The sequence below is a fragment of the Phoxinus phoxinus genome (genome assembly GCF_949152265.1).
Source record: "Phoxinus phoxinus genome assembly, chromosome: 1".
Taxonomy (NCBI): domain Eukaryota; kingdom Metazoa; phylum Chordata; class Actinopteri; order Cypriniformes; family Leuciscidae; genus Phoxinus; species Phoxinus phoxinus.
In genome coordinates this window covers 34,016,230-34,041,763 of record NC_136876.1, presented here as the reverse complement: position 1 = coordinate 34,041,763, position 25,534 = coordinate 34,016,230, and positions in this window count along the sequence as shown.

Genomic DNA, 25,534 nt, shown 5'->3' with positions numbered 1-25,534 from the left:
TCAACACCTCTCATAAAGGGAGTGGCGGAACGGATTCCGTCAGATTTTTTATTTTTTTTACAGGGGGAACAGAATCCGACGGCAAAAAAACAGCCGTCGGAATCCGTTCCCCCTGTATTTTATACACAAGGAGGATCTCCTAATATCTATCAAAGTCCTGCATTAATTGTGCTTTCCTGTAGCTCAAACAGTAGAGCATTGGTGCTTGCAATACCAAGGTCATAGGTTTGATTCCCAGGGAAAGCGAAATTTGCCCAGTGGTCAGTTCACTGACATATAGAGCTGGTGACACAAGTTCAAGTCCCAGCTTGTACAGTTTTTTTAATCTCATATTTTCCTATCATAATAAAAGTAAAAACTCCTAAATATATTTCTTTAGACTGGTGCCAGATAAGCTCCATCCCCACACAAAATAAAATATGAATTTTTTTAAGCCAGTACATCAACACCTTTCATAAAGGGAGTGGCGGAACGGATTCCGTCAGATTTTTTTTTTTTTTTACAGGGGGAACAGAATCCGACGGCAAAAAAACAGCCGTCGGAATCCGTTCCCCCTGTATTTTATACACAAGGAGGATCTTCTAATATCTATCAAAGTGCTGCCAATTATAAGGCCCCCACAGCCTAGTGGTCAGTTCACTGACATATAGAGCTGGTGATTCTTAGGTGACTCAAGTTCAAGTCCCGGCTTGTACAGTTTTTTTAATCCCATATTTTCCTATCATAATAAAAGTAAAAACTCCTAAATATATTTCTTTAGACTGGTGCCAGATAAGCTCCATCCCCACACAAAATAAAATATGAATTTTTTTAAAGCCAGTACATCAACACCTCTCATAAAGGGAGTGGCGGAACGGATTCCGTCAGATTTTTTATTTTTTTTATAGGGGGAACAGAATCCGACGGCAAAAAAACAGCCGTCGGAATCCGTTCCCCCTGTATTTTATACACAAGGAGGATCTTCTAATATCTATCAAAGTGCTGCATTAATTGTGCTTTCCTGTAGCTCAAACAGTAGAGCATTGGTGCTTGCAATACCAAGGTCATAGGTTTGATTCCCAGGGAAAGCGAAATTTGCCCAGTGGTCAGTTCACTGACATATAGAGCTGGTGACACAAGTTCAAGTCCCAGCTTGTACAGTTTTTTTAATCCCATATTTTCCTATCATAATAAAAGTAAAAACTCCTAAATATATTTCTTTAGACTGGTGCCAGATAAGCTCCATCCCCACACAAAATAAAATATGAATTTTTTTTAAGCCAGTACATCAACACCTCTCATAAAGGGAGTGGCGGAACGGATTCCGTCAGATTTTTTTTTTTTTACAGGGGAACAGAATCCGACGGCAAAAAAACAGCCGTCGGAATCCGTTCCCCCTGTATTTTATACACAAGGAGGATCTCCTAATATCTATCAAAGTCCTGCATTAATTGTGCTTTCCTGTAGCTCAAACAGTAGAGCATTGGTGCTTGCAATACCAAGGTCATAGGTTTGATTCCCAGGGAAAGCGAAATTTGCCCAGTGGTCAGTTCACTGACATATAGAGCTGGTGACACAAGTTCAAGTCCCAGCTTGTACAGTTTTTTTAATCCCATATTTTCCTATCATAATAAAAGTAAAAACTCCTAAATATATTTCTTTAGACTGGTGCCAGATAAGCTCCATCCCCACACAAAATAAAATATGAATTTTTTTAAGCCAGTACATCAACACCTCTCATAAAGGGAGTGGCGGAACGGATTCCGTCAGATTTTTTTTTTTTTACAGGGGAACAGAATCCGACGGCAAAAAAACAGCCGTCGGAATCCGTTCCCCCTGTATTTTATACACAAGGAGGATCTTCTAATATCTATCAAAGTGCTGCCAATTATAAGGCCCCCACAGCCTAGTGGTCAGTTCACTGACATATAGAGCTGTTGATTCTTAGGTGACTCAAGTTCAAGTCCCGGCTTGTAGAGTTTTTTTAATCCCATAATTTCCTATCATAATAAAAGTAAGAACTCCTAAATATATTTCTTTAGACTGGTGCCAGATAAGCTCCATCCCCACACAAAATAAAATATGAATTTTTTTAAAGCCAGTACATCAACACCTCTCATAAAGGGAGTGGCGGAACGGATTCCGTCAGATTTTTTATTTTTTTTATAGGGGGAACAGAATCCGACGGCAAAAAAACAGCCGTCGGAATCCGTTCCCCCTGTATTTTATACACAAGGAGGATCTTCTAATATCTATCAAAGTGCTGCATTAATTGTGCTTTCCTGTAGCTCAAACAGTAGAGCATTGGTGCTTGCAATACCAAGGTCATAGGTTTGATTCCCAGGGAAAGCGAAATTTGCCCAGTGGTCAGTTCACTGACATATAGAGCTGGTGACACAAGTTCAAGTCCCAGCTTGTACAGTTTTTTTAATCTCATATTTTCCTATCATAATAAAAGTAAAAACTCCTAAATATATTTCTTTAGACTGGTGCCAGATAAGCTCCATCCCCACACAAAATAAAATATGAATTTTTTTAAGCCAGTACATCAACACCTCTCATAAAGGGAGTGGCGGAACGGATTCCGTCAGATTTTTTATTTTTTTTACAGGGGGAACAGAATCCGACGGCAAAAAAACAGCCGTCGGAATCCGTTCCCCCTGTATTTTATACACAAGGAGGATCTTCTAATATCTATCAAAGTGCTGCCAATTATAAGGCCCCCACAGCCTAGTGGTCAGTTCACTGACATATAGAGCTGGTGATTCTTAGGTGACTCAAGTTCAAGTCCCGGCTTGTACAGTTTTTTTAATCCCATATTTTCCTATCATAATAAAAGTAAAAACTCCTAAATATATTTATTTAGACTGGTGCCAGATAAGCTCCATCCCCACACAAAATAAAATATGAATTTTTTTAAGCCAGTACATCAACACCTCTCATAAAGGGAGTGGCGGAACGGATTCCGTCAGATTTTTTATTTTTTTTACAGGGGGAACAGAATCCGACGGCAAAAAAACAGCCGTCGGAATCCGTTCCCCCTGTATTTTATACACAAGGAGGATCTCCTAATATCTATCAAAGTCCTGCATTAATTGTGCTTTCCTGTAGCTCAAACAGTAGAGCATTGGTGCTTGCAATACCAAGGTCATAGGTTTGATTCCCAGGGAAAGCGAAATTTGCCCAGTGGTCAGTTCACTGACATATAGAGCTGGTGACACAAGTTCAAGTCCCAGCTTGTACAGTTTTTTTAATCCCATATTTTCCTATCATAATAAAAGTAAAAACTCCTAAATATATTTCTTTAGACTGGTGCCAGATAAGCTCCATCCCCACACAAAATAAAATATGAATTTTTTTAAGCCAGTACATCAACACCTCTCATAAAGGGAGTGGCGGAACGGATTCCGTCAGATTTTTTTTTTTTTACAGGGGAACAGAATCCGACGGCAAAAAAACAGCCGTCGGAATCCGTTCCCCCTGTATTTTATACACAAGGAGGATCTTCTAATATCTATCAAAGTGCTGCCAATTATAAGGCCCCCACAGCCTAGTGGTCAGTTCACTGACATATAGAGCTGTTGATTCTTAGGTGACTCAAGTTCAAGTCCCGGCTTGTAGAGTTTTTTTAATCCCATAATTTCCTATCATAATAAAAGTAAGAACTCCTAAATATATTTCTTTAGACTGGTGCCAGATAAGCTCCATCCCCACACAAAATAAAATATGAATTTTTTTAAAGCCAGTACATCAACACCTCTCATAAAGGGAGTGGCGGAACGGATTCCGTCAGATTTTTTATTTTTTTTATAGGGGGAACAGAATCCGACGGCAAAAAAACAGCCGTCGGAATCCGTTCCCCCTGTATTTTATACACAAGGAGGATCTTCTAATATCTATCAAAGTGCTGCATTAATTGTGCTTTCCTGTAGCTCAAACAGTAGAGCATTGGTGCTTGCAATACCAAGGTCATAGGTTTGATTCCCAGGGAAAGCGAAATTTGCCCAGTGTTCAGTTCACTGACATATAGAGCTGGTGACACAAGTTCAAGTCCCAGCTTGTACAGTTTTTTTAATCTCATATTTTCCTATCATAATAAAAGTAAAAACTCCTAAATATATTTCTTTAGACTGGTGCCAGATAAGCTCCATCCCCACACAAAATAAAATATGAATTTTTTTAAGCCAGTACATCAACACCTCTCATAAAGGGAGTGGCGGAACGGATTCCGTCAGATTTTTTATTTTTTTTACAGGGGGAACAGAATCCGACGGCAAAAAAACAGCCGTCGGAATCCGTTCCCCCTGTATTTTATACACAAGGAGGATCTTCTAATATCTATCAAAGTGCTGCCAATTATAAGGCCCCCACAGCCTAGTGGTCAGTTCACTGACATATAGAGCTGGTGATTCTTAGGTGACTCAAGTTCAAGTCCCGGCTTGTACAGTTTTTTTAATCCCATATTTTCCTATCATAATAAAAGTAAAAACTCCTAAATATATTTATTTAGACTGGTGCCAGATAAGCTCCATCCCCACACAAAATAAAATATGAATTTTTTTAAGCCAGTACATCAACACCTCTCATAAAGGGAGTGGCGGAACGGATTCCGTCAGATTTTTTATTTTTTTTACAGGGGGAACAGAATCCGACGGCAAAAAAACAGCCGTCGGAATCCGTTCCCCCTGTATTTTATACACAAGGAGGATCTCCTAATATCTATCAAAGTCCTGCATTAATTGTGCTTTCCTGTAGCTCAAACAGTAGAGCATTGGTGCTTGCAATACCAAGGTCATAGGTTTGATTCCCAGGGAAAGCGAAATTTGCCCAGTGGTCAGTTCACTGACATATAGAGCTGGTGACACAAGTTCAAGTCCCAGCTTGTACAGTTTTTTTAATCCCATATTTTCCTATCATAATAAAAGTAAAAACTCCTAAATATATTTCTTTAGACTGGTGCCAGATAAGCTCCATCCCCACACAAAATAAAATATGAATTTTTTTAAGCCAGTACATCAACACCTCTCATAAAGGGAGTGGCGGAACGGATTCCGTCAGATTTTTTTTTTTTTTTACAGGGGGAACAGAATCCGACGGCAAAAAAACAGCCGTCGGAATCCGTTCCCCCTGTATTTTATACACAAGGAGGATCTTCTAATATCTATCAAAGTGCTGCCAATTATAAGGCCCCCACAGCCTAGTGGTCAGTTCACTGACATATAGAGCTGGTGATTCTTAGGTGACTCAAGTTCAAGTCCCGGCTTGTACAGTTTTTTTAATCCCATATTTTCCTATCATAATAAAAGTAAAAACTCCTAAATATATTTCTTTAGACTGGTGCCAGATAAGCTCCATCCCCACACAAAATAAAATATGAATTTTTTTAAGCCAGTACATCAACACCTCTCATAAAGGGAGTGGCGGAACGGATTCCGTCAGATTTTTTTTTTTTTACAGGGGAACAGAATCCGACGGCAAAAAAACAGCCGTCGGAATCCGTTCCCCCTGTATTTTATACACAAGGAGGATCTTCTAATATCTATCAAAGTGCTGCCAATTATAAGGCCCCCACAGCCTAGTGGTCAGTTCACTGACATATAGAGCTGTTGATTCTTAGGTGACTCAAGTTCAAGTCCCGGCTTGTAGAGTTTTTTTAATCCCATAATTTCCTATCATAATAAAAGTAAGAACTCCTAAATATATTTCTTTAGACTGGTGCCAGATAAGCTCCATCCCCACACAAAATAAAATATGAATTTTTTTAAAGCCAGTACATCAACACCTCTCATAAAGGGAGTGGCGGAACGGATTCCGTCAGATTTTTTATTTTTTTTATAGGGGGAACAGAATCCGACGGCAAAAAAACAGCCGTCGGAATCCGTTCCCCCTGTATTTTATACACAAGGAGGATCTTCTAATATCTATCAAAGTGCTGCATTAATTGTGCTTTCCTGTAGCTCAAACAGTAGAGCATTGGTGCTTGCAATACCAAGGTCATAGGTTTGATTCCCAGGGAAAGCGAAATTTGCCCAGTGGTCAGTTCACTGACATATAGAGCTGGTGACACAAGTTCAAGTCCCAGCTTGTACAGTTTTTTTAATCTCATATTTTCCTATCATAATAAAAGTAAAAACTCCTAAATATATTTCTTTAGACTGGTGCCAGATAAGCTCCATCCCCACACAAAATAAAATATGAATTTTTTTAAGCCAGTACATCAACACCTCTCATAAAGGGAGTGGCGGAACGGATTCCGTCAGATTTTTTATTTTTTTTACAGGGGGAACAGAATCCGACGGCAAAAAAACAGCCGTCGGAATCCGTTCCCCCTGTATTTTATACACAAGGAGGATCTTCTAATATCTATCAAAGTGCTGCCAATTATAAGGCCCCCACAGCCTAGTGGTCAGTTCACTGACATATAGAGCTGGTGATTCTTAGGTGACTCAAGTTCAAGTCCCGGCTTGTACAGTTTTTTTAATCCCATATTTTCCTATCATAATAAAAGTAAAAACTCCTAAATATATTTATTTAGACTGGTGCCAGATAAGCTCCATCCCCACACAAAATAAAATATGAATTTTTTTAAGCCAGTACATCAACACCTCTCATAAAGGGAGTGGCGGAACGGATTCCGTCAGATTTTTTATTTTTTTTACAGGGGGAACAGAATCCGACGGCAAAAAAACAGCCGTCGGAATCCGTTCCCCCTGTATTTTATACACAAGGAGGATCTCCTAATATCTATCAAAGTCCTGCATTAATTGTGCTTTCCTGTAGCTCAAACAGTAGAGCATTGGTGCTTGCAATACCAAGGTCATAGGTTTGATTCCCAGGGAAAGCGAAATTTGCCCAGTGGTCAGTTCACTGACATATAGAGCTGGTGACACAAGTTCAAGTCCCAGCTTGTACAGTTTTTTTAATCCCATATTTTCCTATCATAATAAAAGTAAAAACTCCTAAATATATTTCTTTAGACTGGTGCCAGATAAGCTCCATCCCCACACAAAATAAAATATGAATTTTTTTAAGCCAGTACATCAACACCTCTCATAAAGGGAGTGGCGGAACGGATTCCGTCAGATTTTTTTTTTTTTTTACAGGGGGAACAGAATCCGACGGCAAAAAAACAGCCGTCGGAATCCGTTCCCCCTGTATTTTATACACAAGGAGGATCTTCTAATATCTATCAAAGTGCTGCCAATTATAAGGCCCCCACAGCCTAGTGGTCAGTTCACTGACATATAGAGCTGGTGATTCTTAGGTGACTCAAGTTCAAGTCCCGGCTTGTACAGTTTTTTTAATCCCATATTTTCCTATCATAATAAAAGTAAAAACTCCTAAATATATTTATTTAGACTGGTGCCAGATAAGCTCCATCCCCACACAAAATAAAATATGAATTTTTTTAAGCCAGTACATCAACACCTCTCATAAAGGGAGTGGCGGAACGGATTCCGTCAGATTTTTTATTTTTTTTACAGGGGGAACAGAATCCGACGGCAAAAAAACAGCCGTCGGAATCCGTTCCCCCTGTATTTTATACACAAGGAGGATCTCCTAATATCTATCAAAGTCCTGCATTAATTGTGCTTTCCTGTAGCTCAAACAGTAGAGCATTGGTGCTTGCAATACCAAGGTCATAGGTTTGATTCCCAGGGAAAGCGAAATTTGCCCAGTGGTCAGTTCACTGACATATAGAGCTGGTGACACAAGTTCAAGTCCCAGCTTGTACAGTTTTTTTAATCCCATATTTTCCTATCATAATAAAAGTAAAAACTCCTAAATATATTTCTTTAGACTGGTGCCAGATAAGCTCCATCCCCACACAAAATAAAATATGAATTTTTTTAAGCCAGTACATCAACACCTCTCATAAAGGGAGTGGCGGAACGGATTCCGTCAGATTTTTTTTTTTTTTTACAGGGGGAACAGAATCCGACGGCAAAAAAACAGCCGTCGGAATCCGTTCCCCCTGTATTTTATACACAAGGAGGATCTTCTAATATCTATCAAAGTGGTGCCAATTATAAGGCCCCCACAGCCTAGTGGTCAGTTCACTGACATATAGAGCTGGTGATTCTTAGGTGACTCAAGTTCAAGTCCCGGCTTGTACAGTTTTTTTAATCCCATATTTTCCTATCATAATAAAAGTAAAAACTCCTAAATATATTTATTTAGACTGGTGCCAGATAAGCTCCATCCCCACACAAAATAAAATATGAATTTTTTTAAGCCAGTACATCAACACCTCTCATAAAGGGAGTGGCGGAACGGATTCCGTCAGATTTTTTATTTTTTTTACAGGGGGAACAGAATCCGACGGCAAAAAAACAGCCGTCGGAATCCGTTCCCCCTGTATTTTATACACAAGGAGGATCTTCTAATATCTATCAAAGTGGTGCCAATTATAAGGCCCCCACAGCCTAGTGGTCAGTTCACTGACATATAGAGCTGGTGATTCTTAGGTGACTCAAGTTCAAGTCCCGGCTTGTACAGTTTTTTTAATCCCATATTTTCCTATCATAATAAAAGTAAAAACTCCTAAATATATTTATTTAGACTGGTGCCAGATAAGCTCCATCCCCACACAAAATAAAATATGAATTTTTTTAAGCCAGTACATCAACACCTCTCATAAAGGGAGTGGCGGAACGGATTCCGTCAGATTTTTTATTTTTTTTACAGGGGGAACAGAATCCGACGGCAAAAAAACAGCCGTCGGAATCCGTTCCCCCTGTATTTTATACACAAGGAGGATCTCCTAATATCTATCAAAGTCCTGCATTAATTGTGCTTTCCTGTAGCTCAAACAGTAGAGCATTGGTGCTTGCAATACCAAGGTCATAGGTTTGATTCCCAGGGAAAGCGAAATTTGCCCAGTGGTCAGTTCACTGACATATAGAGCTGGTGACACAAGTTCAAGTCCCAGCTTGTACAGTTTTTTTAATCCCATATTTTCCTATCATAATAAAAGTAAAAACTCCTAAATATATTTCTTTAGACTGGTGCCAGATAAGCTCCATCCCCACACAAAATAAAATATGAATTTTTTTAAGCCAGTACATCAACACCTCTCATAAAGGGAGTGGCGGAACGGATTCCGTCAGATTTTTTTTTTTTTACAGGGGAACAGAATCCGACGGCAAAAAAACAGCCGTCGGAATCCGTTCCCCCTGTATTTTATACACAAGGAGGATCTTCTAATATCTATCAAAGTGCTGCCAATTATAAGGCCCCCACAGCCTAGTGGTCAGTTCACTGACATATAGAGCTGGTGACACAAGTTCAAGTCCCAGCTTGTACAGTTTTTTTAATCCCATATTTTCCTATCATAATAAAAGTAAAAACTCCTAAATATATTTCTTTAGACTGGTGCCAGATAAGCTCCATCCCCACACAAAATAAAATATGAATTTTTTTAAGCCAGTACATCAACACCTCTCATAAAGGGAGTGGCGGAACGGATTCCGTCAGATTTTTTTTTTTTTTTACAGGGGGAACAGAATCCGACGGCAAAAAAACAGCCGTCGGAATCCGTTCCCCCTGTATTTTATACACAAGGAGGATCTTCTAATATCTATCAAAGTGGTGCCAATTATAAGGCCCCCACAGCCTAGTGGTCAGTTCACTGACATATAGAGCTGGTGATTCTTAGGTGACTCAAGTTCAAGTCCCGGCTTGTACAGTTTTTTTAATCCCATATTTTCCTATCATAATAAAAGTAAAAACTCCTAAATATATTTATTTAGACTGGTGCCAGATAAGCTCCATCCCCACACAAAATAAAATATGAATTTTTTTAAGCCAGTACATCAACACCTCTCATAAAGGGAGTGGCGGAACGGATTCCGTCAGATTTTTTATTTTTTTTACAGGGGGAACAGAATCCGACGGCAAAAAAACAGCCGTCGGAATCCGTTCCCCCTGTATTTTATACACAAGGAGGATCTCCTAATATCTATCAAAGTCCTGCATTAATTGTGCTTTCCTGTAGCTCAAACAGTAGAGCATTGGTGCTTGCAATACCAAGGTCATAGGTTTGATTCCCAGGGAAAGCGAAATTTGCCCAGTGGTCAGTTCACTGACATATAGAGCTGGTGACACAAGTTCAAGTCCCAGCTTGTACAGTTTTTTTAATCCCATATTTTCCTATCATAATAAAAGTAAAAACTCCTAAATATATTTCTTTAGACTGGTGCCAGATAAGCTCCATCCCCACACAAAATAAAATATGAATTTTTTTAAGCCAGTACATCAACACCTCTCATAAAGGGAGTGGCGGAACGGATTCCGTCAGATTTTTTTTTTTTTACAGGGGAACAGAATCCGACGGCAAAAAAACAGCCGTCGGAATCCGTTCCCCCTGTATTTTATACACAAGGAGGATCTTCTAATATCTATCAAAGTGCTGCCAATTATAAGGCCCCCACAGCCTAGTGGTCAGTTCACTGACATATAGAGCTGTTGATTCTTAGGTGACTCAAGTTCAAGTCCCGGCTTGTAGAGTTTTTTTAATCCCATAATTTCCTATCATAATAAAAGTAAGAACTCCTAAATATATTTCTTTAGACTGGTGCCAGATAAGCTCCATCCCCACACAAAATAAAATATGAATTTTTTTAAAGCCAGTACATCAACACCTCTCATAAAGGGAGTGGCGGAACGGATTCCGTCAGATTTTTTATTTTTTTTATAGGGGGAACAGAATCCGACGGCAAAAAAACAGCCGTCGGAATCCGTTCCCCCTGTATTTTATACACAAGGAGGATCTTCTAATATCTATCAAAGTGCTGCATTAATTGTGCTTTCCTGTAGCTCAAACAGTAGAGCATTGGTGCTTGCAATACCAAGGTCATAGGTTTGATTCCCAGGGAAAGCGAAATTTGCCCAGTGGTCAGTTCACTGACATATAGAGCTGGTGACACAAGTTCAAGTCCCAGCTTGTACAGTTTTTTTAATCTCATATTTTCCTATCATAATAAAAGTAAAAACTCCTAAATATATTTCTTTAGACTGGTGCCAGATAAGCTCCATCCCCACACAAAATAAAATATGAATTTTTTTAAGCCAGTACATCAACACCTCTCATAAAGGGAGTGGCGGAACGGATTCCGTCAGATTTTTTATTTTTTTTACAGGGGGAACAGAATCCGACGGCAAAAAAACAGCCGTCGGAATCCGTTCCCCCTGTATTTTATACACAAGGAGGATCTTCTAATATCTATCAAAGTGCTGCCAATTATAAGGCCCCCACAGCCTAGTGGTCAGTTCACTGACATATAGAGCTGGTGATTCTTAGGTGACTCAAGTTCAAGTCCCGGCTTGTACAGTTTTTTTAATCCCATATTTTCCTATCATAATAAAAGTAAAAACTCCTAAATATATTTATTTAGACTGGTGCCAGATAAGCTCCATCCCCACACAAAATAAAATATGAATTTTTTTAAGCCAGTACATCAACACCTCTCATAAAGGGAGTGGCGGAACGGATTCCGTCAGATTTTTTATTTTTTTTACAGGGGGAACAGAATCCGACGGCAAAAAAACAGCCGTCGGAATCCGTTCCCCCTGTATTTTATACACAAGGAGGATCTCCTAATATCTATCAAAGTCCTGCATTAATTGTGCTTTCCTGTAGCTCAAACAGTAGAGCATTGGTGCTTGCAATACCAAGGTCATAGGTTTGATTCCCAGGGAAAGCGAAATTTGCCCAGTGGTCAGTTCACTGACATATAGAGCTGGTGACACAAGTTCAAGTCCCAGCTTGTACAGTTTTTTTAATCCCATATTTTCCTATCATAATAAAAGTAAAAACTCCTAAATATATTTCTTTAGACTGGTGCCAGATAAGCTCCATCCCCACACAAAATAAAATATGAATTTTTTTAAGCCAGTACATCAACACCTCTCATAAAGGGAGTGGCGGAACGGATTCCGTCAGATTTTTTTTTTTTTTTACAGGGGGAACAGAATCCGACGGCAAAAAAACAGCCGTCGGAATCCGTTCCCCCTGTATTTTATACACAAGGAGGATCTTCTAATATCTATCAAAGTGCTGCCAATTATAAGGCCCCCACAGCCTAGTGGTCAGTTCACTGACATATAGAGCTGGTGATTCTTAGGTGACTCAAGTTCAAGTCCCGGCTTGTACAGTTTTTTTAATCCCATATTTTCCTATCATAATAAAAGTAAAAACTCCTAAATATATTTATTTAGACTGGTGCCAGATAAGCTCCATCCCCACACAAAATAAAATATGAATTTTTTTAAGCCAGTACATCAACACCTCTCATAAAGGGAGTGGCGGAACGGATTCCGTCAGATTTTTTATTTTTTTTACAGGGGGAACAGAATCCGACGGCAAAAAAACAGCCGTCGGAATCCGTTCCCCCTGTATTTTATACACAAGGAGGATCTCCTAATATCTATCAAAGTCCTGCATTAATTGTGCTTTCCTGTAGCTCAAACAGTAGAGCATTGGTGCTTGCAATACCAAGGTCATAGGTTTGATTCCCAGGGAAAGCGAAATTTGCCCAGTGGTCAGTTCACTGACATATAGAGCTGGTGACACAAGTTCAAGTCCCAGCTTGTACAGTTTTTTTAATCCCATATTTTCCTATCATAATAAAAGTAAAAACTCCTAAATATATTTCTTTAGACTGGTGCCAGATAAGCTCCATCCCCACACAAAATAAAATATGAATTTTTTTAAGCCAGTACATCAACACCTCTCATAAAGGGAGTGGCGGAACGGATTCCGTCAGATTTTTTTTTTTTTTTACAGGGGGAACAGAATCCGACGGCAAAAAAACAGCCGTCGGAATCCGTTCCCCCTGTATTTTATACACAAGGAGGATCTTCTAATATCTATCAAAGTGGTGCCAATTATAAGGCCCCCACAGCCTAGTGGTCAGTTCACTGACATATAGAGCTGGTGATTCTTAGGTGACTCAAGTTCAAGTCCCGGCTTGTACAGTTTTTTTAATCCCATATTTTCCTATCATAATAAAAGTAAAAACTCCTAAATATATTTATTTAGACTGGTGCCAGATAAGCTCCATCCCCACACAAAATAAAATATGAATTTTTTTAAGCCAGTACATCAACACCTCTCATAAAGGGAGTGGCGGAACGGATTCCGTCAGATTTTTTATTTTTTTTACAGGGGGAACAGAATCCGACGGCAAAAAAACAGCCGTCGGAATCCGTTCCCCCTGTATTTTATACACAAGGAGGATCTCCTAATATCTATCAAAGTCCTGCATTAATTGTGCTTTCCTGTAGCTCAAACAGTAGAGCATTGGTGCTTGCAATACCAAGGTCATAGGTTTGATTCCCAGGGAAAGCGAAATTTGCCCAGTGGTCAGTTCACTGACATATAGAGCTGGTGACACAAGTTCAAGTCCCAGCTTGTACAGTTTTTTTAATCCCATATTTTCCTATCATAATAAAAGTAAAAACTCCTAAATATATTTCTTTAGACTGGTGCCAGATAAGCTCCATCCCCACACAAAATAAAATATGAATTTTTTTAAGCCAGTACATCAACACCTCTCATAAAGGGAGTGGCGGAACGGATTCCGTCAGATTTTTTTTTTTTTTTACAGGGGGAACAGAATCCGACGGCAAAAAAACAGCCGTCGGAATCCGTTCCCCCTGTATTTTATACACAAGGAGGATCTCCTAATATCTATCAAAGTGCTGCCAATTATAAGGCCCCCACAGCCTAGTGGTCAGTTCACTGACATGTAGAGCTGTTGATTCTTAGGTGACTCAAGTTCAAGTCCCGGCTTGTAGAGTTTTTTTAATCCCATAATTTCCTATCATAATAAAAGTAAGAACTCCTAAATATATTTCTTTAGACTGGTGCCAGATAAGCTCCATCCCCACACAAAATAAAATATGAATTTTTTTAAAGCCAGTACATCAACACCTCTCATAAAGGGAGTGGCGGAACGGATTCCGTCAGATTTTTTATTTTTTTTACAGGGGGAACAGAATCCGACGGCAAAAAAACAGCCGTCGGAATCCGTTCCCCCTGTATTTTATACACAAGGAGGATCTTCTAATATCTATCAAAGTGCTGCCAATTATAAGGCCCCCACAGCCAAGTGGTCAGTTCATTGACATATAGAGCTGGTGACACAAGTTCAAGTCCCAGCTTGTACAGTTTTTTTAATCCCATATTTTCCTATCATAATAAAAGTAAAAACTCCTAAATATATTTCTTTAGACTGGTGCCAGATAAGCTCCATCCCCACACAAAATAAAATATGAATTTTTTTAAGCCAGTACATCAACACCTCTCATAAAGGGAGTGGCGGAACGGATTCCGTCAGATTTTTTTTTTTTTTTACAGGGGGAACAGAATCCGACGGCAAAAAAACAGCCGTCGGAATCCGTTCCCCCTGTATTTTATACACAAGGAGGATCTTCTAATATCTATCAAAGTGCTGCCACTTATAAGGTCCCCACAGCCTAGTGGTCAGTTCACTGACATATAGAGCTGGTGATTTTTAGATGACTCAAGTTCAAGTCCCGGCTTGTACAGTTTTTTTAATCCCATATTTTCCTATCATAATAAAAGTAAAAACTCCTAAATATATTTATTTAGACTGGTGCCAAATAAGCTCCATCCCCACACAAAATAAAATATGAATTTTTTTAAGCCAGTACATCAACACCTCTCATAAAGGGAGTGGCGGAACGGATTCCGTCAGATTTTTTATTTTTTTTACAGGGGGAACAGAATCCGACGGCAAAAAAACAGCCGTCGGAATCCGTTCCCCCTGTATTTTATACACAAGGAGGATCTCCTAATATCTATCAAAGTCCTGCATTAATTGTGCTTTCCTGTAGCTCAAACAGTAGAGCATTGGTGCTTGCAATACCAAGGTCATAGGTTTGATTCCCAGGGAAAGCGAAATTTGCCCAGTGGTCAGTTCACTGACATATAGAGCTGGTGACACAAGTTCAAGTCCCAGCTTGTACAGTTTTTTTAATCCCATATTTTCCTATCATAATAAAAGTAAAAACTCCTAAATATATTTCTTTAGACTGGTGCCAGATAAGCTCCATCCCCACACAAAATAAAATATGAATTTTTTTAAGCCAGTACATCAACACCTCTCATAAAGGGAGTGGCGGAACGGATTCCGTCAGATTTTTTTTTTTTTACAGGGGAACAGAATCCGACGGCAAAAAAACAGCCGTCGGAATCCGTTCCCCCTGTATTTTATACACAAGGAGGATCTTCTAATATCTATCAAAGTGCTGCCAATTATAAGGCCCCCACAGCCTAGTGGTCAGTTCACTGACATATAGAGCTGTTGATTCTTAGGTGACTCAAGTTCAAGTCCCGGCTTGTAGAGTTTTTTTAATCCCATAATTTCCTATCATAATAAAAGTAAGAACTCCTAAATATATTTCTTGAGACTGGTGCCAGATAAGCTCCATCCCCACACAAAATAAAATATGAATTTTTTTAAAGCCAGTACATCAACACCTCTCATAAAGGGAGTGGCGGAACGGATTCCGTCAGATTTTTTATTTTTTTTTACAGGGGGAACAGAATCCGACGGCAAAAAAACAGCCGTCGGAATCCGTTCCCCCTGTATTTTATACACAAGGAGGATCTTCTAATATCTATCAAAGTGCTGCATTAATTGTGCTTTCCTGTAGCTCAAACAGTAGAGCATTGGTGCTTGCAATACCAAGGTCATAGGTTTGATTCCCAGGGAAAGCGAAATTTGCCCAGTGGTCAGTTCACTGACATATAGAGCTGGTGACACAAGTTCAAGTCCCAGCTTGTACAGTTTTTTTAATCTCATATTTTCCTATCATAATAAAAGTAAAAACTCCTAAATATATTTCTTTAGACTGGTGCCAGATAAGCTCCATCCCCACACAAAATAAAATATGAATTTTTTTAAGCCAGTACATCAACACCTCTCATAAAGGGAGTGGCGGAACGGATTCCGTCAGATTTTTTTTTTTTTACAGGGGAACAGAATCCGACGGCAAAAAAACAGCCGTCGGAATCCGTTCCCCCTGTATTTTATACACAAGGAGGATCTTCTAATATCTATCAAAGTGCTGCCAATTATAAGGCCCCCACAGCCTAGTGGTCAGTTCACTGACATATAGAGCTGTTGATTCTTAGGTGACTCAAGTTCAAGTCCCGGCTTGTAGAGTTTTTTTAATCCCATAATTTCCTATCATAATAAAAGTAAGAACTCCTAAATATATTTCTTTAGACTGGTGCCAGATAAGCTCCATCCCCACACAAAATAAAATATGAATTTTTTTAAAGCCAGTACATCAACACCTCTCATAAAGGGAGTGGCGGAACGGATTCCGTCAGATTTTTTATTTTTTTTACAGGGGGAACAGAATCCGACGGCAAAAAAACAGCCGTCGGAATCCGTTCCCCCTGTATTTTATACACAAGGAGGATCTTCTAATATCTATCAAAGTGCTGCCAATTATAAGGTCCCCACAGCCTAGTGGTCAGTTCACTGACATATAGAGCTGGTGATTTTTAGATGACTCAAGTTCAAGTCCCGGCTTGTACAGTTTTTTTAATCCCATATTTTCCTATCATAATAAAAGTAAAAACTCCTAAATATATTTCTTTAGACTGGTGCCAGATAAGCTCCATCCCCACACAAAATAAAATATGAATTTTTTTAAGCCAGTACATCAACACCTCTCATAAAGGGAGTGGCGGAACGGATTCCGTCAGATTTTTTATTTTTTTTACAGGGGGAACAGAATCCGACGGCAAAAAAACAGCCGTCGGAATCCGTTCCACCTGTATTTTATACACAAGGAGGATCTTCTAATATCTATCAAAGTGCTGCATTAATTGTGCTTTCCTGTAGCTCAAACAGTAGAGCATTGGTGCTTGCAATACCAAGGTCATAGGTTTGATTCCCAGGGAAAGCGAAATTTGCCCAGTGGTCAGTTCACTGACATATAGAGCTGGTGACACAAGTTCAAGTCCCAGCTTGTACAGTTTTTTTAATCCCATATTTTCCTATCATAATAAAAGTAAAAACTCCTAAATATATTTCTTTAGACTGGTGCCAGATAAGCTCCATCCCCACACAAAATAAAATATGAATTTTTTTAAGCCAGTACATCAACACCTCTCATAAAGGGAGTGGCGGAACGGATTCCGTCAGATTTTTTTTTTTTTACAGGGGAACAGAATCCGACGGCAAAAAAACAGCCGTCGGAATCCGTTCCCCCTGTATTTTATACACAAGGAGGATCTTCTAATATCTATCAAAGTGCTGCCAATTATAAGGCCCCCACAGCCTAGTGGTCAGTTCACTGACATATAGAGCTGTTGATTCTTAGGTGACTCAAGTTCAAGTCCCGGCTTGTAGAGTTTTTTTAATCCCATAATTTCCTATCATAATAAAAGTAAGAACTCCTAAATATATTTCTTGAGACTGGTGCCAGATAAGCTCCATCCCCACACAAAATAAAATATGAATTTTTTTAAAGCCAGTACATCAACACCTCTCATAAAGGGAGTGGCGGAACGGATTCCGTCAGATTTTTTATTTTTTTTACAGGGGGAACAGAATCCGACGGCAAAAAAACGGCCGTCGGAATCCGTTCCCCCTGTATTTTATACACAAGGAGGATCTTCTAATATCTATCAAAGTGCTGCATTAATTGTGCTTTCCTGTAGCTCAAACAGTAGAGCATTGGTGCTTGCAATACCAAGGTCATAGGTTTGATTCCCAGGGAAAGCGAAATTTGCCCAGTGGTCAGTTCACTGACATATAGAGCTGGTGACACAAGTTCAAGTCCCAGCTTGTACAGTTTTTTTAATCTCATATTTTCCTATCATAATAAAAGTAAAAACTCCTAAATATATTTCTTTAGACTGGTGCCAGATAAGCTCCATCCCCACACAAAATAAAATATGAATTTTTTTAAGCCAGTACATCAACACCTCTCATAAAGGGAGTGGCGGAACGGATTCCGTCAGATTTTTTTTTTTTTACAGGGGAACAGAATCCGACGGCAAAAAAACAGCCGTCGGAATCCGTTCCCCCTGTATTTTATACACAAGGAGGATCTTCTAATATCTATCAAAGTGCTGCCAATTATAAGGCCCCCACAGCCTAGTGGTCAGTTCACTGACATATAGAGCTGTTGATTCTTAGGTGACTCAAGTTCAAGTCCCGGCTTGTAGAGTTTTTTTAATCCCATAATTTCCTATCATAATAAAAGTAAGAACTCCTAAATATATTTCTTTAGACTGGTGCCAGATAAGCTCCATCCCCACACAAAATAAAATATGAATTTTTTTAAAGCCAGTACATCAACACCTCTCATAAAGGGAGTGGCGGAACGGATTCCGTCAGATTTTTTATTTTTTTTACAGGGGGAACAGAATCCGACGGCAAAAAAACAGCCGTCGGAATCCGTTCCCCCTGTATTTTATACACAAGGAGGATCTTCTAATATCTATCAAAGTGCTGCCAATTATAAGGCCCCCACAGCCAAGTGGTCAGTTCACTGACATATAGAGCTGGTGACACAAGTTCAAGTCCCAGCTTGTACAGTTTTTTTAATCCCATATTTTCCTATCATAATAAAAGTAAAAACTCCTAAATATATTTCTTTAGACTGGTGCCAGATAAGCTCCATCCCCACACAAAATAAAATATGAATTAATTTTAAGCCAGTACATCAACACCTCTCATAAAGGGAGTGGCGGAACGGATTCCGTCAGATTTTTTTTTTTTTTTACAGGGGGAACAGAATCCGACGGCAAAAAAACAGCCGTCGGAATCCGTTCCCCCTGTATTTTATACACAAGGAGGATCTTCTAATATCTATCAAAGTGCTGCCAATTATAAGGTCCCCACAGCCTAGTGGTCAGTTCACTGACATATAGAGCTGGTGATTTTTAGATGACTCAAGTTCAAGTCCCGGCTTGTACAGTTTTTTTAATCCCATATTTTCCTATCATAATAAAAGTAAAAACTCCTAAATATATTTCTTTAGACTGGTGCCAGATAAGCTCCATCCCCACACAAAATAAAATATGAATTTTTTTAAGCCAGTACATCAACACCTCTCATAAAGGGAGTGGCGGAACGGATTCCGTCAGATTTTTTTTTTTTTTTTACAGGGGGAACAGAATCCGACGGCAAAAAAACAGCCGTCGGAATCCGTTCCCCCTGTATTTTATACACAAGGAGGATCTTCTAATATCTATCAAAGTGCTGCCAATTATAAGGCCCCCACAGCCTAGTGGTCAGTTCACTGACATATAGAGCTGTTGATTCTTAGGTGACTCAAGTTCAAGTCCCGGCTTGTAGAGTTTTTTTAATCCCATAATTTCCTATCATAATAAAAGTAAGAACTCCTAAATATATTTCTTGAGACTGGTGCCAGATAAGCTCCATCCCCACACAAAATAAAATATGAATTTTTTTAAAGCCAGTACATCAACACCTCTCATAAAGGGAGTGGCGGAACGGATTCCGTCAGATTTTTTATTTTTTTTACAGGGGGAACAGAATCCGACGGCAAAAAAACAGCCGTCGGAATCCGTTCCCCCTGTATTTTATACACAAGGAGGATCTTCTAATATCTATCAAAGTGCTGCATTAATTGTGCTTTCCTGTAGCTCAAACAGTAGAGCATTGGTGCTTGCAATACCAAGGTCATAGGTTTGATTCCCAGGGAAAGCGAAATTTGCCCAGTGGTCAGTTCACTGACATATAGAGCTGGTGACACAAGTTCAAGTCCCAGCTTGTACAGTTTTTTTAATCTCATATTTTCCTATCATAATAAAAGTAAAAACTCCTAAATATATTTCTTTAGACTGGTGCCAGATAAGCTCCATCCCCACACAAAATAAAATATGAATTTTTTTAAGCCAGTACATCAACACCTCTCATAAAGGGAGTGGCGGAACGGATTCCGTCAGATTTTTTTTTTTTTTACAGGGGAACAGAATCCGACGGCAAAAAAACAGCCGTCGGAATCCGTTCCCCCTGTATTTTATACACAAGGAGGATCTTCTAATATCTATCAAAGTGCTGCCAATTATAAGGCCCCCACAGCCTAGTGGTCAGTTCACTGACATATAGAGCTGTTGATTCTTAGGTGACTCAAGTTCAAGTCCCGGCTTGTAGAGTTTTTTTAATCCCATAATTTCCTATCATAATAAAAGTAAGAACTCCTAAATATATTTCTTTAGACTGGTGCCAGATAAGCTCCATCCCCACACAAAATAAAATATGAATTTTTTTAAAGCCAGTACATCAACACCTCTCATAAAGGGAGTGGCGGAACGGATTCCGTCAGATTTTTTATTTTTTTTACAGGGGGAACAGAATCCGACGGCAAAAAAACAGCCGTCGGAATCCGTTCCCCCTGTATTTTATACACAAGGAGGATCTTCTAATATCTATCAAAGTGCTGCCAATTATAAGGCCCCCACAGCCAAGTGGTCAGTTCACTGACATATAGAGCTGGTGACACAAGTTCAAGTCCCAGCTTGTACAGTTTTTTTAATCCCATATTTTCCTATCATAATAAAAGTAATAACTCCTAAATATATTTCTTTAGACTGGTGCCAGATAAGCTCCATCCCCACACAAAATAAAATATGAATTAATTTTAAGCCAGTACATCAACACCTCTCATAAAGGGAGTGGCGGAACGGATTCCGTCAGATTTTTTTTTTTTTTTACAGGGGGAACAGAATCCGACGGCAAAAAAACAGCCGTCGGAATCCGTTCCCCCTGTATTTTATACACAAGGAGGATCTTCTAATATCTATCAAAGTGCTGCATTAATTGTGCTTTCCTGTAGCTCAAACAGTAGAGCATTGGTGCTTGCAATACCAAGGTCATAGGTTTGATTCCCAGGGAAAGCGAAATTTGCCCAGTGGTCAGTTCACTGACATATAGAGCTGGTGACACAAGTTCAAGTCCCAGCTTGTACAGTTTTTTTAATCCCATATTTTCCTATCATAATAAAAGTAAAAACTCCTAAATATATTTCTTTAGACTGGTGCCAGATAAGCTCCATCCCCACACAAAATAAAATATGAATTTTTTTAAGCCAGTACATCAACACCTCTCATAAAGGGAGTGGCGGAACGGATTCCGTCAGATTTTTTTTTTTTTACAGGGGAACAGAATCCGACGGCAAAAAAACAGCCGTCGGAATCCGTTCCCCCTGTATTTTATACACAAGGAGGATCTTCTAATATCTATCAAAGTGCTGCCAATTATAAGGCCCCCACAGCCTAGTGGTCAGTTCACTGACATATAGAGCTGTTGATTCTAAGGTGACTCAAGTTCAAGTCCCGGCTTGTAGAGTTTTTTTGATCCCATAATTTCCTATCATAATAAAAGTAAGAACTCCTAAATATATTTCTTTAGACTGGTGCCAGATAAGCTCCATCCCCACACAAAATAAAATATGAATTTTTTTAAAGCCAGTACATCAACACCTCTCATAAAGGGAGTGGCGGAACGGATTCCGTCAGATTTTTTATTTTTTTTACAGGGGGAACAGAATCCGACGGCAAAAAAACAGCCGTCGGAATCCGTTCCCCCTGTATTTTATACACAAGGAGGATCTTCTAATATCTATCAAAGTGCTGCATTAATTGTGCTTTCCTGTAGCTCAAACAGTAGAGCATTGGTGCTTGCAATACCAAGGTCATAGGTTTGATTCCCAGGGAAAGCGAAATTTGCCCAGTGGTCAGTTCACTGACATATAGAGCTGGTGACACAAGTTCAAGTCCCAGCTTGTACAGTTTTTTTAATCCCATATTTTCCTATCATAATAAAAGTAAAAACTCCTAAATATATTTCTTTAGACTGGTGCCAGATAAGCTCCATCCCCACACAAAATAAAATATGAATTTTTTTAAGCCAGTACATCAACACCTCTCATAAAGGGAGTGGCGGAACGGATTCCGTCAGATTTTTTTTTTTTTACAGGGGAACAGAATCCGACGGCAAAAAAACAGCCGTCGGAATCCGTTCCCCCTGTATTTTATACACAAGGAGGATCTTCTAATATCTATCAAAGTGCTGCCAATTATAAGGCCCCCACAGCCTAGTGGTCAGTTCACTGACATATAGAGCTGTTGATTCTTAGGTGACTCAAGTTCAAGTCCCGGCTTGTAGAGTTTTTTTAATCCCATAATTTCCTATCATAATAAAAGTAAGAACTCCTAAATATATTTCTTGAGACTGGTGCCAGATAAGCTCCATCCCCACACAAAATAAAATATGAATTTTTTTAAAGCCAGTACATCAACACCTCTCATAAAGGGAGTGGCGGAACGGATTCCGTCAGATTTTTTATTTTTTTTACAGGGGGAACAGAATCCGACGGCAAAAAAACAGCCGTCGGAATCCGTTCCCCCTGTATTTTATACACAAGGAGGATCTTCTAATATCTATCAAAGTGCTGCATTAATTGTGCTTTCCTGTAGCTCAAACAGTAGAGCATTGGTGCTTGCAATACCAAGGTCATAGGTTTGATTCCCAGGGAAAGCGAAATTTGCCCAGTGGTCAGTTCACTGACATATAGAGCTGGTGACACAAGTTCAAGTCCCAGCTTGTACAGTTTTTTTAATCTCATATTTTCCTATCATAATAAAAGTAAAAACTCCTAAATATATTTCTTTAGACTGGTGCCAGATAAGCTCCATCCCCACACAAAATAAAATATGAATTTTTTTAAGCCAGTACATCAACACCTCTCATAAAGGGAGTGGCGGAACGGATTCCGTCAGATTTTTTTTTTTTTACAGGGGAACAGAATCCGACGGCAAAAAAACAGCCGTCGGAATCCGTTCCCCCTGTATTTTATACACAAGGAGGATCTTCTAATATCTATCAAAGTGCTGCCAATTATAAGGCCCCCACAGCCTAGTGGTCAGTTCACTGACATATAGAGCTGTTGATTCTTAGGTGACTCAAGTTCAAGTCCCGGCTTGTAGAGTTTTTTTAATCCCATAATTTCCTATCATAATAAAAGTAAGAACTCCTAAATATATTTCTTTAGACTGGTGCCAGATAAGCTCCATCCCCACACAAAATAAAATATGAATTTTTTTAAAGCCAGTACATCAACACCTCTCATAAAGGGAGTGGCGGAACGGATTCCGTCAGATTTTTTATTTTTTTTACAGGGGGAACAGAATCCGACGGCAAAAAAACAGCCGTCGGAATCCGTTCCCCCTGTATTTTATACACAAGGAGGATCTTCTAATATCTATCAAAGTGCTGCCAATTATAAGGCCCCCACAGCCAAGTGGTCAGTTCACTGACATATAGAGCTGGTGACACAAGTTCAAGTCCCAGCTTGTACAGTTTTTTTAATCCCATATTTTCCTATCATAATAAAAGTAAAAACTCCTAAATATATTTCTTTAGACTGGTGCCAGATAAGCTCCATCCCCACACAAAATAAAATATGAATTAATTTTAAGCCAGTACATCAACACCTCTCATAAAGGGAGTGGCGGAACGGATTCCGTCAGATTTTTTTTTTTTTTTACAGGGGGAACAGAATCCGACGGCAAAAAAACAGCCGTCGGAATCCGTTCCCCCTGTATTTTATACACAAGGAGGATCTTCTAATATCTATCAAAGTGCTGCCAATTATAAGGTCCCCACAGCCTAGTGGTCAGTTCACTGACATATAGAGCTGGTGATTTTTAGATGACTCAAGTTCAAGTCCCGGCTTGTACAGTTTTTTTAATCCCATATTTTCCTATCATAATAAAAGTAAAAACTCCTAAATATATTTCTTTAGACTGGTGCCAGATAAGCTCCATCCCCACACAAAATAAAATATGAATTTTTTTAAGCCAGTACATCAACACCTCTCATAAAGGGAGTGGCGGAACGGATTCCGTCAGATTTTTTTTTTTTTTTTACAGGGGGAACAGAATCCGACGGCAAAAAAACAGCCGTCGGAATCCGTTCCCCCTGTATTTTATACACAAGGAGGATCTTCTAATATCTATCAAAGTGCTGCCAATTATAAGGCCCCCACAGCCTAGTGGTCAGTTCACTGACATATAGAGCTGTTGATTCTTAGGTGACTCAAGTTCAAGTCCCGGCTTGTAGAGTTTTTTTAATCCCATAATTTCCTATCATAATAAAAGTAAGAACTCCTAAATATATTTCTTGAGACTGGTGCCAGATAAGCTCCATCCCCACACAAAATAAAATATGAATTTTTTTAAAGCCAGTACATCAACACCTCTCATAAAGGGAGTGGCGGAACGGATTCCGTCAGATTTTTTATTTTTTTTACAGGGGGAACAGAATCCGACGGCAAAAAAACAGCCGTCGGAATCCGTTCCCCCTGTATTTTATACACAAGGAGGATCTTCTAATATCTATCAAAGTGCTGCCAATTATAAGGCCCCCACAGCCTAGTGGTCAGTTCACTGACATATAGAGCTGTTGATTCTTAGGTGACTCAAGTTCAAGTCCCGGCTTGTAGAGTTTTTTTAATCCCATAATTTCCTATCATAATAAAAGTAAGAACTCCTAAATATATTTCTTGAGACTGGTGCCAGATAAGCTCCATCCCCACACAAAATAAAATATGAATTTTTTTAAAGCCAGTACATCAACACCTCTCATAAAGGGAGTGGCGGAACGGATTCCGTCAGATTTTTTATTTTTTTTACAGGGGGAACAGAATCCGACGGCAAAAAAACAGCCGTCGGAATCCGTTCCCCCTGTATTTTATACACAAGGAGGATCTTCTAATATCTATCAAAGTGCTGCATTAATTGTGCTTTCCTGTAGCTCAAACAGTAGAGCATTGGTGCTTGCAATACCAAGGTCATAGGTTTGATTCCCAGGGAAAGCGAAATTTGCCCAGTGGTCAGTTCACTGACATATAGAGCTGGTGACACAAGTTCAAGTCCCAGCTTGTACAGTTTTTTTAATCTCATATTTTCCTATCATAATAAAAGTAAAAACTCCTAAATATATTTCTTTAGACTGGTGCCAGATAAGCTCCATCCCCACACAAAATAAAATATGAATTTTTTTAAGCCAGTACATCAACACCTCTCATAAAGGGAGTGGCGGAACGGATTCCGTCAGATTTTTTTTTTTTTTACAGGGGAACAGAATCCGACGGCAAAAAAACAGCCGTCGGAATCCGTTCCCCCTGTATTTTATACACAAGGAGGATCTTCTAATATCTATCAAAGTGCTGCCAATTATAAGGCCCCCACAGCCTAGTGGTCAGTTCACTGACATATAGAGCTGTTGATTCTTAGGTGACTCAAGTTCAAGTCCCGGCTTGTAGAGTTTTTTTAATCCCATAATTTCCTATCATAATAAAAGTAAGAACTCCTAAATATATTTCTTTAGACTGGTGCCAGATAAGCTCCATCCCCACACAAAATAAAATATGAATTTTTTTAAAGCCAGTACATCAACACCTCTCATAAAGGGAGTGGCGGAACGGATTCCGTCAGATTTTTTATTTTTTTTACAGGGGGAACAGAATCCGA